An 18,915-nucleotide genomic window follows, 5' to 3' on the forward strand; every position below is an offset into this window, starting at 1 on the left:
TTGGTGGTTAGGTCCCTGGGAGCTATGGGGTTACTAATTGGTTAATATTATTGATTCTCCTATGGGGCTACAAACACCTTCAGCTCCTTGGGTCCTTTCTCTAGCTCCTCCATTGTTGACCCTGTGCTCAGTTTAATGCCTGGCTGAGAGCATCCACCTCCATGTTTGTCATGCACTGGCAGAGACTCTCAGGAGACAACTATATCAGGCTCCTGTCAGCAAACACTTGTTGGCAACCACGATAGTGTCTGGGTTTGGTACATGAGCTGGTTACTGGCCCCAATATGCTTGCATTACCCTAACTCACCCAAACTGTTATTGCAACAACACTGAAGGTAAGGGAGGCATTTACCTTCACCGTCCAGCTATGCTGGCAGGTCTCGAGGTAGCCACAATATGGCTCACAAATTTGGCCAGAGTGGATGAAAAAATAAAAGAGAGAAAATAAAAGCCCTACAGCTTTTTTAGATTGTGTCATGGAGACATTTTTGACAATACACGCCCATGGATCCTGATTCACCAGAAGCCAAAGCAGCAGGGGCTCGAGCTTTTGTCAATCAGGGAACACCAGCTATGAAGACAAAGCCCCAGAGGGTGGAGTAGTTAGGACAGAGTTGTCTAAGAGATTTAAGGAGAGTGGCAAAGAGAGTGTTTAATGGAGGACAGACTGCAGAGGAGACACAGATGGGAGGACAGAAGCAACAGACTGGAGACCTGGGAAAGACCCTGTTGGCAGCCAAGGCCAAATCAGAAGACCACAAGTGATGCCTAAAAAGGAGATAAGGGGGCCCTGAGAATCAAAAGTGCCTCCACTACAAGACCAGGGTTACCCTAAAAGTAAAATCATCTTTTGTTGATACAGTTCAGCATTATATTGTACTAAAACCTACAGATAGAGTCTCTTCATCAGTTTATAAATGACTTTTCAGTGGCTACAGAAGAAAACAAAAATGGAGGCCCTCTTAGATGCTTTAAAATTGAGGCTATTTAAGTCTCTGCAAAGAAAAAAAGCCTTTCTCTGCCAACTTCAGGTGACCTCTGTAGACCTGTGGACTGCATACTCAGACCAGGGGTCCTGGCAATAGCCATTGGCCAATGTGTCACCAATGGTCACAAACTAACGACCACTCTATTTACACCTCATTCACAATGGCTTCTGGGTAAAAATGATACCAGAAGGACTCATTGCCAGCCTCTCTTCTATAACTACTCAGCTGCCCTGCTGTTGGACCCTGACCTTGCTGGATGGGCCTCTGTATGTCTGTTCAAATAGAAGTAGGGGTAACGGGGTTCACCAATGGCAACTGCCTCATTCAGGATGGACAGAGATATGCTGGGGCAGCGGTGGTGTCAAATACAGAGAACACATGTGGAGAACCACACCTGGCAGGAATGTCAGCCCAGGAAGTTGAACTGGCAGCTCTGAAATGTCATTAGAGCTGAGAAAAGACAAGACACACATGGCTGGTGTGCTATTGTTACCTCTCATACCCGTTGGGCCATTTGTAAGGAGAGGACCGATCTGATGGGGAAGGACTAAATTGCACCCCAGAGAGCAACAAGTAAGCCCAGTGGGTGGCCCCTAGAAATTGGGTTCCTCATGTCCTTGATTGCACCAGACCCAGGAGTCCCAACACTCCATGGAGAGACAAAATATATGATCTGGGCCAAAAACCTGTTGATGTCTCAGTGTTGTAAGAGATGAGGGAGAAAAGATAACTGACTACAAACTAATGTTTGAGAGAAAATGTGTCTACACAGAAATAAAGGAAGAAATCAGAGACTTTCTAGCGTTCAATATAAATGAATATGAAACATGCACAATCTCATGGAACACAAAGAAAATGAAAGTGGAGCTAAAGGAAAGTTCACAGCACAAAATGCGTACATGAAAAAATTGGAGAACTCCCATGCTGGCAATTTAACAGCATGTTTTAAAGGCTACAACAGAAAGAAGTGAGGGAGCAAAGAAAATGAGGAGGAGACATCAAGAAATTTTCAAGTTGGGGATGAAATTGATAAAATAGAAAGAGAACAATACAAAGAATTAATGAATCATGGAGTTGGTCTTTTGATCCTTTTATTAGACAAGATAAACAAACCCCTATTAAAAGATAAAGAATATACAAATTAATGAAATTTAAAAAGGAAATGTGGGATTAAATAACAGGTAATGAAGAAATCCAGAGAGTCGTAAAGACATAGTTTAAAAAGGGTGCATTCCACCAACTTGGAAATTCTGAAAGAAATAGCTAACTTGCTCAATATACTCCACATCCCAAAATTAAACTAGATAAAAACAACTTAAACTGACATAAACATGAAGGAAAACAGAATTCATTAAAAATATGTCCCCAATATGAGCCCACATCCATGAGTTTTAGGGTAGAGTCCTACCAGACTTTCAAAGAGGATTTAACAAGAATTCAGTGTATTCAACAATATAGAAACAAAACAAATATTAGTCAATTTATTTTCTGAACCACTGATTACACATATATCCAGTCAGGAAAGACTGGGTGATAAAAAGAGAATTACAGACCAATTATACCTGAAACCACAGATTCAAAAAATACTTAAAAGATAAAACAAATAAAATAAAAAATAAAACACATCAAAAGATCATCCACCATTAACAATGAGGAAGGCTTCATTCTAGAAACAGTGATGGTTCAACAAAATGGGATTAAAGTGTAAAAGCCAAGAATTGATCATCTCATGAGGTAATGTAAAATTCTCTGACAATATTCAACACCACTTCATGATAAAATTCTCAGAGTTCTGGTGCTTACTGGGGCTGGAACACGGCTCCCTCTATTCCATTATCAGCAGCTTTCAATATTTCAAATATATCACTGCCTAATCTTGGCTTTCCTGGAACTTGCTTAGAGATCTACCTTGATCTCAAAGATCTGCATGACTCTGTCTCGTTAATGGTGGGTTAAAAAGCTTGTAACACCATGACATGAACTAAGCCTTTCTGCTTATATTTTAAACTCAGAACCCAGAATCCAAATCTATCTCTTGGCAATTTGACACATAATTGTATCTTCATGTGTCTACATCAAAACAGTATCCAGGTAATAATAATTCCTAACATGATACAGTTCTCTTTCATACAACTGCAAATCCATATGTTTAGCTGAATGTAATCTTGTCCTAATGTAAACATTCCTTTAATGCCATTGAATATCCTTGATCACAAGATTAAACTTCATTCAACTTCCTGATGATGCCTTGTATTTTGAACCTTTCTTTTTTTATTTTTTCTTTCTTAGTTTCTATGCTTGTTAAAAACTTTCAGGCCAAATTCTATGAGGTGATTTTCATGACTTACTTTGTCAATACAATTAATGTAAACATCTTTACCTTAAACTCAAGGAAACTCTTCAGACGAGGATAGCAGACTTCTTTGCAAAAGCATAAAAAAAAAAATCTCCAGAGTGGAAGAGTGGAAATAATCCCAAGCACCCATGTCTATCATATCCTACTCTGATACCCTCCTAATTCCCACTTAATTCATGATCATATTCATTAATTTTTCTCTCCAGCACACAGAATTTGGAGACTTATCCCAGGTGAAAACACTTTACCACATTGAATACATTAATAAGTTTTCTGTCCGGTGTGTGTTCTTTTATGATACTGGAAATAACTGGGTCTTGTAAAGGATTTACCACATTGTTTACATTCATAAGGTTTCTCTCCAGTATGTGTTCTTTTATGAGATTGGAGATTATCATGATGTGTAAAGGCTTTACCACATTGATTACATTCATAAGGTTTCTCTCCACTTTGTGTTCTTTTATGATATTGGAGAGTACTCCGCCGTGCAAAGGCTTTACCACATTGATTACATTCATAAGGTTTCTCTCCAGTATGTGTTCTTTTATGTGTTTGCAGATTACTGTAACATGTAAAGGCTTTACCACATTGATTACATTCATAAGGTTTCTCTCCAGTATGTGTTCTTTTATGTGTTTGCAGATTACTGTGACATGCAAAGGCTTTACCACATTGATTACATTCATAAGGTTTCTCTCCAGTATGTGTTTTTTTATGATATTGGAGATAACTGGATCTTGCAAATGCTTTACTACATTGATTACATTTATAAGGTTTCTCTCCAGTATGTGTTCTTTTATGTCTTTGGAGATAACTGGATCTTGCAAAGACTTTACCACATTGATTACATTCATATGGTTTCTCTCCACTGTGTGCTCATTTATGATCTTGGAGATTACTGGGTCTTGCAAAGACTTTACCACATTGATTACATTCATATGGTTTCTCTCCAGTATGTGTTCTTTTATGGTATTGGAGATGACTGGGTCTTGCAAAGGCTTTACGACATTGATTACATTCATAAGGTTTCTCTCCACTATGTGCTCTTTTATGATCTTGGAGATGACTGGATCTTGCAAAGACTTTACATTCATATGGTTTCTCTCCACTATGACTTCTTAAAGGCCTGCAACAATAATTAGCACATGTGAAACCTTTACTGTATTAATTACTCTTATGAATCATGTAATCAGTTTGAATTATGCTTACAATTTGGTATATGGTAGAAAAGCATCAGATCCTAAGGTTTTAGCCCTTTGCATGTTTATGGTATTCTCCCTCATCATGAGTTGTTCAAGTCACTTGTGATCGTTATTACATGGCTCATATTTATAACATCCTCTTTATATAAGGGATTTTTATATAATATATTTCAGATCTCTGAAGAAAGTTTGAACAACTCTCGTCTTTGCAACACTAATTACATTCATAATTTTCCCTATAGAGTGAATTACAACACATTTTACTGTGAACCAGGATACACGGAAAAATTTCCAAATTCCTAGTACCCATAAAGATTTTCTACACTATGAGTTTGGGGATATTCCCCGTAAAACTATAAAACCACTTAGTTGCAAATGTACATCATATTCCTAATGTCTATCAAAGGCAGAATGCTACATATCTTCTCATTGTTCTAGAATAACAAGAAAAAATTGTTGCTTCCTTCAATATCCCTATAATCTTACTATGGACTATATGCTTATTAGGATGTTTTGGATATAAATTTTTCTCTACTCAATATACAATTTCTAAGTACTATGAGACTATACAGATTGACAGGTGCATAGCATAGTTCTAAAGGAGCTACATATCAAATGGATGCACTAACCAGATATCAGATCTTAAGGTATATGGTTTTGTCAGAATATTATAATTAGAGCTACTCTTAAAGGACTGTTATTTTACACTCTTGCTTTTCAATGGAGACTCCAGAACATATGGACACTTCCTCAGAGGCAAATTTGTATCAGCTTGCACATAAAAATTACCTTTCATGTCTTCTACTAACTTGACAATTTTCTTCAAGATGATGGTCTCCCCGATAATAGCCTAAAACACAGTACCAGAAAATCAATGATATTCTATTGGAAATTAGGCAAAATTCAAGGTACTGTGAATTATCACTGTATTATGAATGTTACAATTAAAATTCAGTAAAACTGAATTATTCAGCTCAATCTTCATTATTCACAATTAAAATAATAGAAGGTCATCAATAACCAAGAAACATTTCTTTCCTGTAGAAAAAAAATAACAGTCTTACCTATAGCTTCGAGGTTCAGGTATGTTTCCAATATCACATCTTTGTAGAGATTTTTCTGGGAAGGATCCAGCAAATCCCACTCTTCCCCAGTGAAGTTCACATGTACATCATCAAAAGTCACGGCATCCTATATATCCCAAACATGTGTATAACACAAAGGATCATATTAACATCACTGTAAAGGAAATATATGCTTCCTCAAAAACATATACATATAATTTTGCCACATGATGCACTTATATTCTGACTCAGAATTTATAATCACTGTGTCATTTTAGAGGGATCTTGATTTATAAGATTTAGGTGTGTCAATTTTGAACATGTTGAATAGGATACAGCCTTGCCAGAGAAATGCCAATTGAGAGGTTGATGCAGGGGAAACAGATCCACAATACTGAGCACACATCTGAAAAATTGTATGAACGATTACTAACTACAAAACTCATGGGCAAGCTGGGTGTATTTGCTCATGCCTTTAATCACAGAGTTACAGGCAGGTATATGTCATTTAGCTTGACGGCAGCATGGCCTATGTAATGTGTTCTAGGAGACCAAAAGTTATAAATTAAGAACATCAACACTCTACCAAAATCAACCAAGGAAACAAAAATGATAGAGAACTCACAATTCTTTACTAAAAGTTCCTACAAAGAATCATGCATTCATTTCAGATCTGTGTTAATGTTGCAGAAACATGAAGTGCAACAGTTTAAACTATAACATTAATAAAATTTTACTAAAAGACAATGCATGATTAAATAGTTACAAATGAACAGATGAAAATAATAATAATATAAATGTTGATTATAAATAAGCAATGTAGGTTTGGAGAGAGAATTCATCAGTGGCGAGCTCTTGCTTGTCTTCCACATAATGGTGGTCAATTTCTCACAAACACACAGGACCAACAACTACTCATTACTTCAAAACAAAGACTTCTGAGGCTAACTTCGGACAATAGTAAAGGTCAGAAACATGATATTCTTATTCATGCACACATGCAAAAGTGTCGTATTAATATAAACATTTCAGAACAAAGAGAAGACTGAGGCAGAATGGCATACACCAGGCACACAATGACCCTGAAATTTCAGATAATATTGAAATCATGAACATATGCAATACTGAGAAATAGAAAAGAACCTATATATTTGGCTATATTTCAAAACTAAAGATATGGATATAAAACAGCTTATCCTCTGAGACATCTCCCCAGACCTGACCCTGCCTTCTTAATGTATATTATAAAAGGAAAATACAGTTTGGACACAGGTGCATAGACACCACCCATGCTTCTACAAGAAAGAAACTAGTCCAGATGTTTCGAACAGAATTACAATCAGCCATGATACTGAAGTTATTCATAGGTCATGGCCTCAACTTCCAAGTAAGAAGCACCAGTAGAAATCTCACAGGAAGTCACATCTGGTTGATGCTTCGAATCCAACCCCACAGTGGACCTACCACCCCAGCACCCACTGCTCAGCTGCATGTTCCTCCCCATTGGTCAGTGTCCATGCTCAGGTAGCTTTCTCATCCAGCCCAGGCCCACTGGCTTATGAATATTGTCACCCTCAGTGGAAGACCCTTCCCACTTCAATCATCCACACTATCTCACACAGACATTGCAACCAGCCATTCTGATGAGGGCACATCCTCCACTGAGGCTCCTTAAGATGACTGTAGCTCTGAAATAATGAAATGCTCGCAGACTTACCTCTCTCTTCACTATGTCTCTTTGTGGATTGAGAAGAGCATCTCTTACTGCCCACGTCCTCTCCTAGCTTTCAACATTAACCAGCAATCTCTCTTGAACATAACAAAAAGGTCAGTAAAAGAGGCCACACTCAGCCAACACAATGAAAATCTAGACAGAAAACTGTAACACAGGAATAAACAACCTCACAAACAAGACAAACTGAGAAAACTTACCTAGACCAATAATCACTACAAATGATGCTGCCCAGACACCAGCATGGAAAGATAAGCAATACCAGGAAGGAATATAAGTCACTATCCTCAGGGTTTCACTTCTCTCCTTTCCCTCAAACAACCTCTTTCACATCTGACTCTTACATGTTTCAGTTGCGTTTAGATTCTCGGGACATGATAGAGAGGGAGAAGGAAGAAGAAGAAGAAGAAGAAGAAGAAGAAGAAGAAGAAGAAGAAGAAGAAGAAGAAGAAGAAGAAGAAGAAGAAGAAGAAGAAGAAGAAGAAGAAGAGGAGGAGGAAGAAGAGGAGAAGGAGAAGACGAGGAAGAGGAGAAGGAGAAGGAGGAGGAAGATGAAAAAGATCAATCAGCATAAAGGTCTCAAAAATATTTCAAATGAAATAATGAATGGAAAATTTTTCTAAAGCAAAAAAGGTGCCCGTTAATGTACAAGAAACATCAAAAATACCAAACAATGGGGAAAAAGTCCCTTTGCTACGTAATAATCACAACACTAAACATATTAAATAAATATAAAAAAGCTACAGCCAAAAAAACAAAGTAAACAATAGAATGAGTAATGTATGAAATCAGAACTATTAGATTCATATCTGTCTTCTATTTTTTTAAGGCATTAATTCATTACTTATACAATGTTCTCCCTGCATGTATTCCTGCAGGCCAGAAGAGGGCACCAGACCCCATTCCATATAGTTATGAGCCACCATGTGGTTGCTAAGAATTAAACAAATGGCCTGTGTAAGAACAACCAGAGCTATTAAACTTTGAGCCATCTCTCCAGCCCTAACCTTGCCTTCTTAATGTATATTATAAAAGACAAAAAGGTTTGGACCCAGGTAATGCATAGTCATAGAAACCACCCATGCTTCTACAAAAAAGCAATTGGTCCAGATGTTTTGGACAGAATTACAATCAGCCATGATACTAAAGTTATTGAGAGGTCATGGCCTGAACTAGCAAGTAAGTAGCACCACTAGAAACCTCACAGGTGGTCATATCTGGCTGATGCTTCCAATCCAACCCCATAGTGAACCCACAACCCCAGTGCATACAGCTCAGCTGCATGTTCCTCCCCATTGTGGGCAGATATCTTGTGCTCACCATGTCTTAATTTCAACGTTTCCCTGAGGTCCCCTCACAGCACACAACAGCAGAACTCAGAGCAGGAAACAAAGAATTATTCAAACTGCATAGCCACAGGGAACACACCGAAAGGAACCCGGAAGAACCTACCTCTTTGTCTGACTGGCAGGTCTGCCTGGTGCCCTTGATTGGTCAGTGAATTTTAGCCCTCCTCAGGTTAAGGAGTGCTTCCTATCCAGGACTACACGTTCTCAAGATTTCAGGAGTGGTTTGCACTCCATTAACATTTGAAATCAGATTCCAAGAGGTTTTACACCCCACCCAAACCTGTGGGAGGACCAACATTCCAGCTCAGGCTGGTCAGCTGCCTGTTCTGCCTGTCTTTGAGCCAGGACCCTGCACTTACCGGGACCTGTGCCTGAGCTTTCTTCAAAGCATTTGTCTTCTTCCCATAATCATGATGAATAGTTTGCCTAGACCATTACTGAAGGTGCATTAGACATATCAATCTGACCCAGGAATTGATGACCCAATGTATCACCCAGGATACTAACGTTAAACATTGATATTTAGAAACAACAATTTTAACCAGGCAGAGGTGGTACATACCTGGAATCCTTGCACTTGGGTGGCAGGCAGGTGAATCTCTAAGTTCGAGGCCAGCCTGGTCTACAGAGTGAGTTTCAGGTCAGCCTCTGCTATACATAGAAACACTGTCTCCAAAAAAAAAAAAAAAAAAAAAAAAAAAAAAAAAAAAAAAAAAAAAAAAAAAAAACCAAACTTACAAAAACAAACCAAGTGGTTTCTTTGTTTTTGTTATTTTGTTTATTTATTTATTTTTTTCTAAATCCTGGGCTCAGGGAAACTGAAGCTCTCTCCTCAAACAACCCCCTGAGAAAAGCTAGAAACATAATGGAAACACTGTTGAGCACTATTTCTAGTCAGCACATTTTCAACAGTGGCAAATTAAAAAACAAAATACAGTTGAATTAGTACAGATTTTCTATATAATCCTATCTGAAATCACAGAGAAAATGAATCTTTCTATGTATATAGAAAGGGTAGTTAATAGAATGTCCCAATAAAGGCTGTCAGCCAAGGGGGTGTTAGAAAAATCAAGGACTGGTGGATTTCATGTGGCAGGATATTATGGCTGATTTTCAGTATCTACCAGTATATTTAAGAAATAAGTACTTCCGAATGCCAGTTTTTTTTTTTTTTAAAAAAAGCAAAGAAATCACCTTTGTTTTATAAAATAAAATAGTACAAGTACCAAAACAAAAGAACTGCTTTTTCATGACACTTCTATATGTAGGTTGCAAAAAGCACATATAGCCTAGATCAAAGGTAGATTAGAACATCTCAAAAGATCAAGATTAAGAAAGGGTTTCTCACTTCATAAGGTATAATTAAGAAACATCCCCCAGAGTACCCAGGGCTAGAGTTAGAGTTAGGGGAGTAGAGATTATGGCTAGGATCAGTATAAGGGTTTTTAGGATTAGGATGCTTAGGAAATTAAGGGATTTAGATAGGATTAGAGATTTTGGAAAAGTCCCAGGGTTAGGGTCATGTTTAATGTTAAGATGGCCACCATCTTATTCTTGATGGTCCCACTGAATCAATAGTATCCCTATTACACAATGAAGAAAGGTCAGGGATTGTGTCAGTCTCAGGATTAAGTCAAAGGATTTGTTTGTTGTGCTGTTTGAAATCAGCTTCTATTTCTTCGTTCATCTGCCTTCCTAGTCCTCATTTTCATAATATCAAAATATTCTTTCCTGCCCCATTGAAAGGGGAAAGTGAGTTATCCACGAACCTAGAATTTCCAAATGGGAACTATCTTTACATTATTATGGGGCCCAGATCACATACAACAGAACAGTAAATATGACTCTCAACATCAGTTTTCCAAATCTCACAAACACACTACACCTAAAGAAATTCTTAAGTTTATTAAAGAATGGCAGGAAAATGTCCTTGTTATTATTTAGTACTTGCTGAACAATTTATTACCGACTCTGAGGTCAGGACACACCTCATCCCTCCCCAGGCTCTGAGGAGCTTCTTTAAAAGCATAAGCCTAGCCAGGTGAGGCACACATACACTGCTGCCACGACACTCACTTGTAAACCAGGAGACTGCAGTGAGCTCCAGCCAACCTAGAAGACACAGTGAGTTCTAGGGCAGCCCTAGACTACACAGCAAGATCCTCTCTCAAATACTCAAGTTAATAAACATCACATACTCCATGTATCCTACTCAAAGATCTTCAGTTTGAGAACAAAGGGTGCAGGTGACATTTAGAAATTACAGCCAGTTACTTCAGTGCAGCAACCTCTGGATCCTGGGCTTGGACTCCATTCTCAGAGAGAATATTAAATGACACTGGCTGAGCTTTACAGTGATAACCACAAACACAATAACAAAAAATGGGTTAAACATTTCACCACTGAGCTAAAGGCTTGACTGCTGAAGTTACCACCCTTCTAAACCTCTCTCTTATCTCTACTGGTTCAACTAAACAATAGGACAGCAAGAACAGGTTTTGCACTTAGCAGTTGCCATGTGATCTCAGGGGTCAGATGGCTCTCAGTGTTAGCCTATATCCTCCCATTTTTAAAAGGAATGTGGACAGCAAAGTATTGGTGGTACACACCCTTAATCCCAGCACTTGGCAGGCAGAGGCAGTTGGATTTCATGTGTGTTCGAGGCCAGCCTGGTCCACAGAACAAGATCTGGGGATAGTTTTGGCTAATGATGAAACACTGTCTCAACGAAAAGAAAAACCTAACCAAATAAATAAACAAAAACCCTTGACAAGCATGCAAAATGTCCCACCAGTCTCAAACATGCTCCAAGTTCATCCCCTTACCCATCCATTGAGGACCCATCCATATCATCTTCCCCTACAGCCTCATCTCACCCTGACAAGTCAACAGCTCTTTAATTCCCAGCAAGCTCACTGCCTGATGCCTTAAGACTGAGCATCAGGAGTCACACTTCTGAATTTGACAGCAAGGTGATTCCAAGTGTGTTTGATTTTTTTAATAAAAAAAAATTTTAATATTTTAGTTTTTGAATCACATCTTATTCATAGCATGTCTATTATGGAGGCCTTTAATGTGGAAAAAAGACATCTGGGACATTTACTCATTATTATTTATGTTAGTTCTCAAAGTGAAGAGGAAAATCTGTCCTATTTCCTGTAAGAAATTTAATTTTAGGGTCTGTCAACATTTTAAATGCACTGTTGCTATTTTTAAAATATATGCATGCATACTTGAATAAGGGTCAGCCTAAGCTTTCCATATAACCATTCCTGGTCACTCAATAACTGATTAGATACCAGGCTCCCTGCCTAACACATCAACTCCACTATCTCATTTGTTGAACAAATAAACTCTCATCATCTGTGCAACACCAGGCAAGGCATAAGCAGCAGCCACGACAATTATCAAAGTGATTTCTGTACCAGATACTGGTGCTGTGAGGGATCCCTAATGCCTAACACACACGTGTTATCCAGCTCAGCCCATGTTGCTGTCAGCATGGTCTGCATCAGCAGTGGATGCCTAACACACACGTCATCCAGCTCAGCCCATGTTGCTGTCAGCACGGTCTCCATCAGCAATGCTGGGGGAGCTGCATTGTCTGCCATCTGTGGTAGCACAACAGGGAAAGCCATGATTAAGTGATGCCAACTCACATTCCTTTCTACAGGTAGATGAACATTATCTTAACCACCCAGATACTTAATTACCATCATAACTGGACATTAAATTTCCCCAAATATGATGATCTGCATGTCGCAAAAAAGTGAAATTCTCTTCTCCTGAACTCTTAAGCCTGGTGGTGGTAGTATACGCCTTTAGTCCCCGAAATTTGTAGGCAGAGGTAGACAGATCTCCTATGAGTTCAAGGCCAGCTTGGTCTACAAAGCAAGTTCCAGAACAGCCAGGGTCTCACACACACACACACACACACACACAAACACACACACAAACTATCTTGAAAATGCAAAATAACAATAATAATGATGATAAATGCTGATAGAAAGTTTTTGCACTGTTTTGAATTCCACACTCAACAGATGGGCAATTCTAGTTTTGTTTTGTTTTGTTTTTAAAGGAAAGTAACAAAGTTGCTTTCCGATAAGATTTACCATCGCTGTCCCAATCACAAAACTGTATTTCCAAGTTTCTCCAAAAGCAATTAAAGGATGGAAAGGAAGAATACACGTGGATGTAAAGAATGGTAAACCTCCACAATAAGATAATAGAAAACAAACAAACAAGCAAACAAAAACAGGTAACTGGATCAGGAGTAGCATGTCCCCCCAATACACACACACACACACACACACACACACACACACACACACACACACACACACAGCTCTGCAAGACGCAGCTTCATTTCAAAATCTCTTCAGTCCTGAATCTTCAACTGCCCCTGTGTCTTCACCTCTCCACTAATCTTTCCTGGCCTCTCATACTGTTACTCATTTTCATGACCCTTGTCTTAGTCAGAGTTTCTGTTCCTGCACAAACATCTTGACCAAGAAGCAAGTTCGGGAGGAAAGGGTTTATTCAGCTTAAACTTCCACGTTGCTGTGTATCACAAAAGGAAGTCAGGACTGGAACTCAAGCATGTCAGGAAGCAGGAGCTGATGCAGAGGCCATGGAGGGATGTTTCTTACTGGCTTGCTTCCCCTGGCTTGCTCAGTCTGCTCTCTTATATAAACTAAGAATAGCAGTCCAGGGGTGGCCCCAATCCACAAGAGACCCTCCCTCTTAATCACTAATTGAAAAACATGGCCCACAGTTGGATCTCTTGGAGGAACTTCCCCAACCTAAGCTCATTTCTCTGTGATAACTCCAGCCTGTGTCAAGTTGACACACAAATCCAGCCAGTACATTTGACTCCTTCTCAACTTGACACACCAACATATCACTTTTAATCCTATACCCCTACTTTCTTATTCATCCCTAAGATCTAAATAACTTTACAAGTCCCATACTCTTTACATATTAAAAATTCAATTCCTTTAAAAGGTCCAATATCTATTAAAATTCAAAGTATTTTAAAAATTCAAATTCTCTTAACTGTGGGCTCCACTAAAATACTTTCTTCCTTCAAGAGGGAAACATATCAGGGCACAGTCACAATCAAAAGCAATACTCAAACTTAAATGCTTCAATGTCTGGAATCCAACTCAAGAACTTCCAGGCTCCTCTGAGGGCTGGGGTCATATCTCCCACTCTGCCCTTTGTAGCACACAACTTGTCTTCTAGGGTCCAGCTGCTTGTACTCCACTGCTGCTGCTGTTCTTGGTGATCATCTCATGGCACTGGCATCTCCAAAACACTGCTGTTTTCTGCCATAACTAGGCTTCACATATGAAGGCATTTTTCATGGTGCCAAGCCTCAGCTCCTATGCATGACACCCTTCAGTCCTGGGCCATGAATTGCAACTGAGATTGCACCTTCACCAAAGGGCTTACATGGCCGGCCTCTCACAGTGCTGCGCTTCAGTTGTCCTCAATGAGACCTTCACACCTTCAAAACTAGTACTGTCTGTGTTACACATATGCACATTATCAATTCCAACCACAGCAAAAAAGTACAACTGTGGTTATCTCTGGAACACAGCCTCTGTACTCACAGAAAACACTTCCCAGAAGATTTCAGCTCAGTGGTGCTGGGCTCTTCTTAGTCACTGCTAATTTCTTAGTTCCAGCGAAGGAGCCATCAATAGTCCCAGTAATGCAAAAGGTTTTGCTTTAATAGTTCTAGTATCTTGTTAATCTCAGCAGATTCTTCAGCCCCAGCTAACCAAAATCACAGAATCTTCACAATCAAAACAGCAACAGCCCTGAAAAGAATCTTAAATTTTCCTTCTGAAATTTCACGAGCCCGGCCATCATTTTCTGAACTGCTCTCAAGATATTATCATACAAGCTCCTACAAAAAATTCCACAGAGCTCTTAACAAACAATGCCTCTTCTAACCCAAAGTTCCAAACTCTTTGCACAGTCCTGCCCAAAACAATGGCCCAGGTTGTTACAGGGATACCCCACTACGCTGGTACAAATTTCTCTTAGTCAGGGTTTCTATTCCTGCACAAACATCACGGCGAAGAAGCAAGTTGGGGATGAAAGGGTTTATTGAGTGTATACTTCCATACATTTGTTCATTACCAAAGGAGGTCAGGATTGGAACTCAAGCAGGTCAGGATGCAGGAGCTGATGCAGAGGCCACAGAGGGATGTTTCATAGTGGCGTGCTTCCCCTGGCTTCCTCAGCCTGCTCTTTTATATAACCTAAGACTACCAGCCCAGGGATGGCACCACCAAAAATGTGGTGCCATCTCCCCATGATCACTAATTGAGAAAATGCCCCACAGTTGGATCTCATGGAGGCACTTCCCCAACTGAAGCACCTTTCTCTGTGATAACTCCAATCTGAGTCAAGTTGACACACAAAACCAGCCAGTACACTCTTCAACTCACTTGGCTGCCTTGTCTAAATTCAGTAAGAGAGCTATGCCTAACCATGCAGAGAGTTCAAATTTCATAGGTGTTTGATACGCCAGTGGAGCTCATGCTTCTTAAGAGATAAAGGAATTGGGGATGAAAGCCTGTGTAAGGTGGAAAAGAGAGATGGGAGAAAGTGGAATTTAAATCAAATGAATAAATAATAAATAAATAAATAAATTAGTGGGGAAGTAACAAACAAATACATATAAATAGAATGAAAATTAAGAAATCAGCCCATTATTTTTAAAATTTGCCCCACTCTATATGCAGGTATAAGACAAGGAAAAAGGATTTTGGGCAAAATATCACACAAATGACCTCTCACTGAAATTTACAGTTTCTGTTTTCCTCTGATATGCTATGTTCTTAATTTTCTCTGGCTGCATACTGGCAAGACTTCCATCTTCTAGGTCCTAAGAGAAAAACTTATTAAATACCATCTACAGATTTCTATGACTTTCACCATCTCAATTTCTGATATATTCCATATTCCTTCAAAAGAGAACATAGATTCTGTCCAGCAGCAAAATCATATATTGATACCATTTCTTGTTGCTGTTCTAACTTGCTATTCTGCTTCTGTGCTGGAATCCTGTGCGCAAAAGGATCTCAGGTAATAAATGGTTGTTGTGAATGCTTCTGTCAGACCACAGTTCACCACTTTGGGAGCTTAGTGTAGAAAGTGAAGCTACAAACTGAAGGTCAAAGCATGGACAAACATTGTCTCCTGGCTTGCTGTCCTGCTTGGTCAGTGTCCCATGCTCAGGTAGCTCTCTCATGCATCCCAGACCCACTTGTTTATGAATATTGTCACCCTTAGTGGAAGAGCCTTCCCACATCAATCATCAACACTATCTCACACAGATAGAGTAACCAGCAATTATGACAAAGACACACCTTCAACTGAGGCCCGTTCAGGTGACTGTAGCTCTGGAATATTGAAATGTTGGCAGCTTCACCTCTCTCCTGACTACATCTCTATGTGGATTGCTAAGATTATGTCTTCCTGCCAACCTCCTATCCTAGCTTTCAACATTGGCCAGCATTCCCTCTTGAACATACCCAACAAACAGAGCAGTAAAAGGGGCAACACTCAGTCAACACTCTGATAATCTAGACAGAAAACTATAACTCAGGAATAACTTCCCATCCAAACTAGACAAACTGAGAAACCTTACCTAACCTAAAATAACCACACATGCAGATGCCTAGACACCAGCACAGAAAGATAAGTTATTCCAGCCAGGAAGATAATTCAACATCCTCCGATTTTTAATACTCTGCCTTGCTTCATAAAACCTCTTTTGCATCAGTTAGTTTAGTTTCTCAAGAAATATTAGGGAAGGAGGAGGAGAAAGAGAAGGAGAAAGGAGATGAGGAGAAGGAGGAAGAGAAGAAGAAGAAGAAGAAGAAGAAGAAGAAGAAGAAGAAGAAGAAGAAGAAGAAGAAGAAGAAGAAGAAGAAGAAGAAGAAGAAGAAGAAGAAGGAGAAGGAGGAGGAGGAGGAGGAGGAGATCAATAAACATAAAGGTCTAGAAAACATTTCCACAGAAATCATAAATGAAAACTTTCCTAAACTAAAGAAGATGACTATTAATGTACAAGAAGAATCGAAAATACCAAACAGATTGGGAAAGTGTCTCTTTGCAATAATCAAAACACTAAAGAAAATTTAAAGAAATAAAAAAAAAAACTACAGGAGAAAAAAATAACAAACTAAGCAAAATAAAAATAATTAATGTATGAAATCAGAACTCTTATATTCATATCCATCTTCTTTTTTTAAGGATTGAAATCATTATTTATACAAAGTTGTCAGTACATGTATTCATGCAGGCCAGAAGAGGCCACCAGACCCCATTACATATAGTTATGAGCCACCATGTGGTTGGTAAGAATTGAACTCATGGCCTGTGTAAGAATAGCCAGAGCACTTAACCTTTGAGCCATCTCTCCAGGCCTAACCCTGCCTTCTTAATGTATATTATAAAAGGCAAAAAGCTTTGGACCCAGGTGCTGCATAGTCACAGAAAGCACTCATGCTGCTACAGGAAAGCAACTAGTCCAGATGTTCTGGACAGAATTACAATCAACTACAAAACTTAAAGTATTTAGATTTCATGGCCTGAATTAGCAGGTAAGAAGCAGCAATAGAAACCTCACAGGAAGTCACATTTTATTGATGCTTCCGACCCAACACCATAGAGGACCCACAACCCCAGCACCCACTGCTCAGCTGCATGTTCCTCCCCATTGTGGGCAGTGATCCTGTACTCACCATGTCTTGATTTCAGAGCTTCCCTGAGGTCCCCTCACAGCACACAACAGCAAGGTCAGAGCAGGACACAGAGAAACATTCAAGCTGCACACCCACAGGGAAAACGCTCAATCAGCATAAATGTCTAGAAAACATTTCCAATAAAATCATAAAGAAAACTTTCTTAAACTAATGGAGGTGCCTGTTAATGTAAAAGAAGCATCCAAAATATCAAACAGATTGTTGAAAAGTGTCTTTGCTGCACAATAATCAAAACAGCAAACATTAAAGGAAACAATATAAATAACTACTACAAAAATAATTAACAAAACTAAAGAAAAAAAAAATAGCCTGGGACCTAGCCCCGTCCATCCCACAGCCTTTGACCCCAGCCAGCTCCAACCTGATCATTAATGTTCCTTGGGAAAGCGCCAGCCCAGACCTCTGTAAACTCTACCAGGTCTTTGTCACATCACAGCCCAGTCTGTCTCCTTAAGGAACAGGATGCAGTTTATTGGCCTGTGAATTCCCTACCTGTCTCACCAGCTCACAAGGAGAAGTGAGGGCCCCGCACACAACCCAGGGATCCATGGCGGCCAGGCTTGGCTTCTGTTCCCACAGGAGGGTCATGCCAGGAGGCCACTGTGCCCGCCTGGAGGAGCACAGAGAGGGTTTGCACTCCGCCCGGCTGCAAACTTTCCATAACGGGAAGCCCACGCCTTGCCCTTCCACTGTCCCTGCCCAGAGCACAGAGAGAGTTTGCACTCTGCCCTGCAGCAAACTTTCCAGAGCAGAGCGGGAAGCCTGCGCCTTGCCCAGCCATTGTTCCTGCCCAGAGTAGCACAGAGAGGGTTTGCACTCGGCCCCGCTGTAAACTTTCCAGAGCGGGAAGCCCGCGCCTTGCCTGGCCACTGTCCCTGCCCAGAGCAGAGAGTGTTTGGACTCCGCCCCACTGTAAACTTTACAGAGCAGGAAGCACGCGTCTTGCCCGGCCTCTCCAAACTTACAGACTGCTTCTGTGGAGAAGACAGGAGGATAGCGCGGTGTGACTTGAGAGCTCACAGACACCCACTTCATGGAGCACTATCTTCATCCAGATGCACATGGGAATGCGGTCCCATTCCACAATTCCAGGCCCAGCTGCTCAGAGCCCGGGAAGCTAAGCAATCCCAGCAGCTGTAAATTCGCGCGCTCACCTCCTTCCCGCCTCTGCCAGACCTCTGACCAACGCGCACTTTCAAACTCCCAGCCCACTTTCATTCCTAAAAATTAAAGACAGGAAATGACGACATTCCAGGAGGCTGGATGCAGGGCGGGCGCTGTGGTGACATCAGGGGTGGGGCCAGCGGTTGCCGGGTGACTGACAGGGACGCCAACATGGCGCCTGCCAGGGGCTGAGGTGCAAGGTCATGGGGCGGGGTCGGGGCTCAGGGAATGTCAGGGGGCGTGGCCAGCGGTTGCTGGGTGTCAGTCAGG

At 40.3% G+C, this 18,915-nt stretch overlaps 1 pseudogene; it reads right to left on the bottom strand.

Annotated features, from left to right (window-relative positions):
• LOC127673262 (zinc finger protein 431-like) overlaps window positions 1-18,030 on the bottom strand; it is a 33,250-nt pseudogene extending 15,220 nt beyond the window's left edge.
• Window positions 18,031-18,915: the final 885 nt, after the last annotated feature.

Source organism: Apodemus sylvaticus, chromosome 22 (genome assembly GCF_947179515.1).
Source record: "Apodemus sylvaticus chromosome 22, mApoSyl1.1, whole genome shotgun sequence".
Lineage (NCBI taxonomy): Eukaryota > Metazoa > Chordata > Mammalia > Rodentia > Muridae > Apodemus > Apodemus sylvaticus.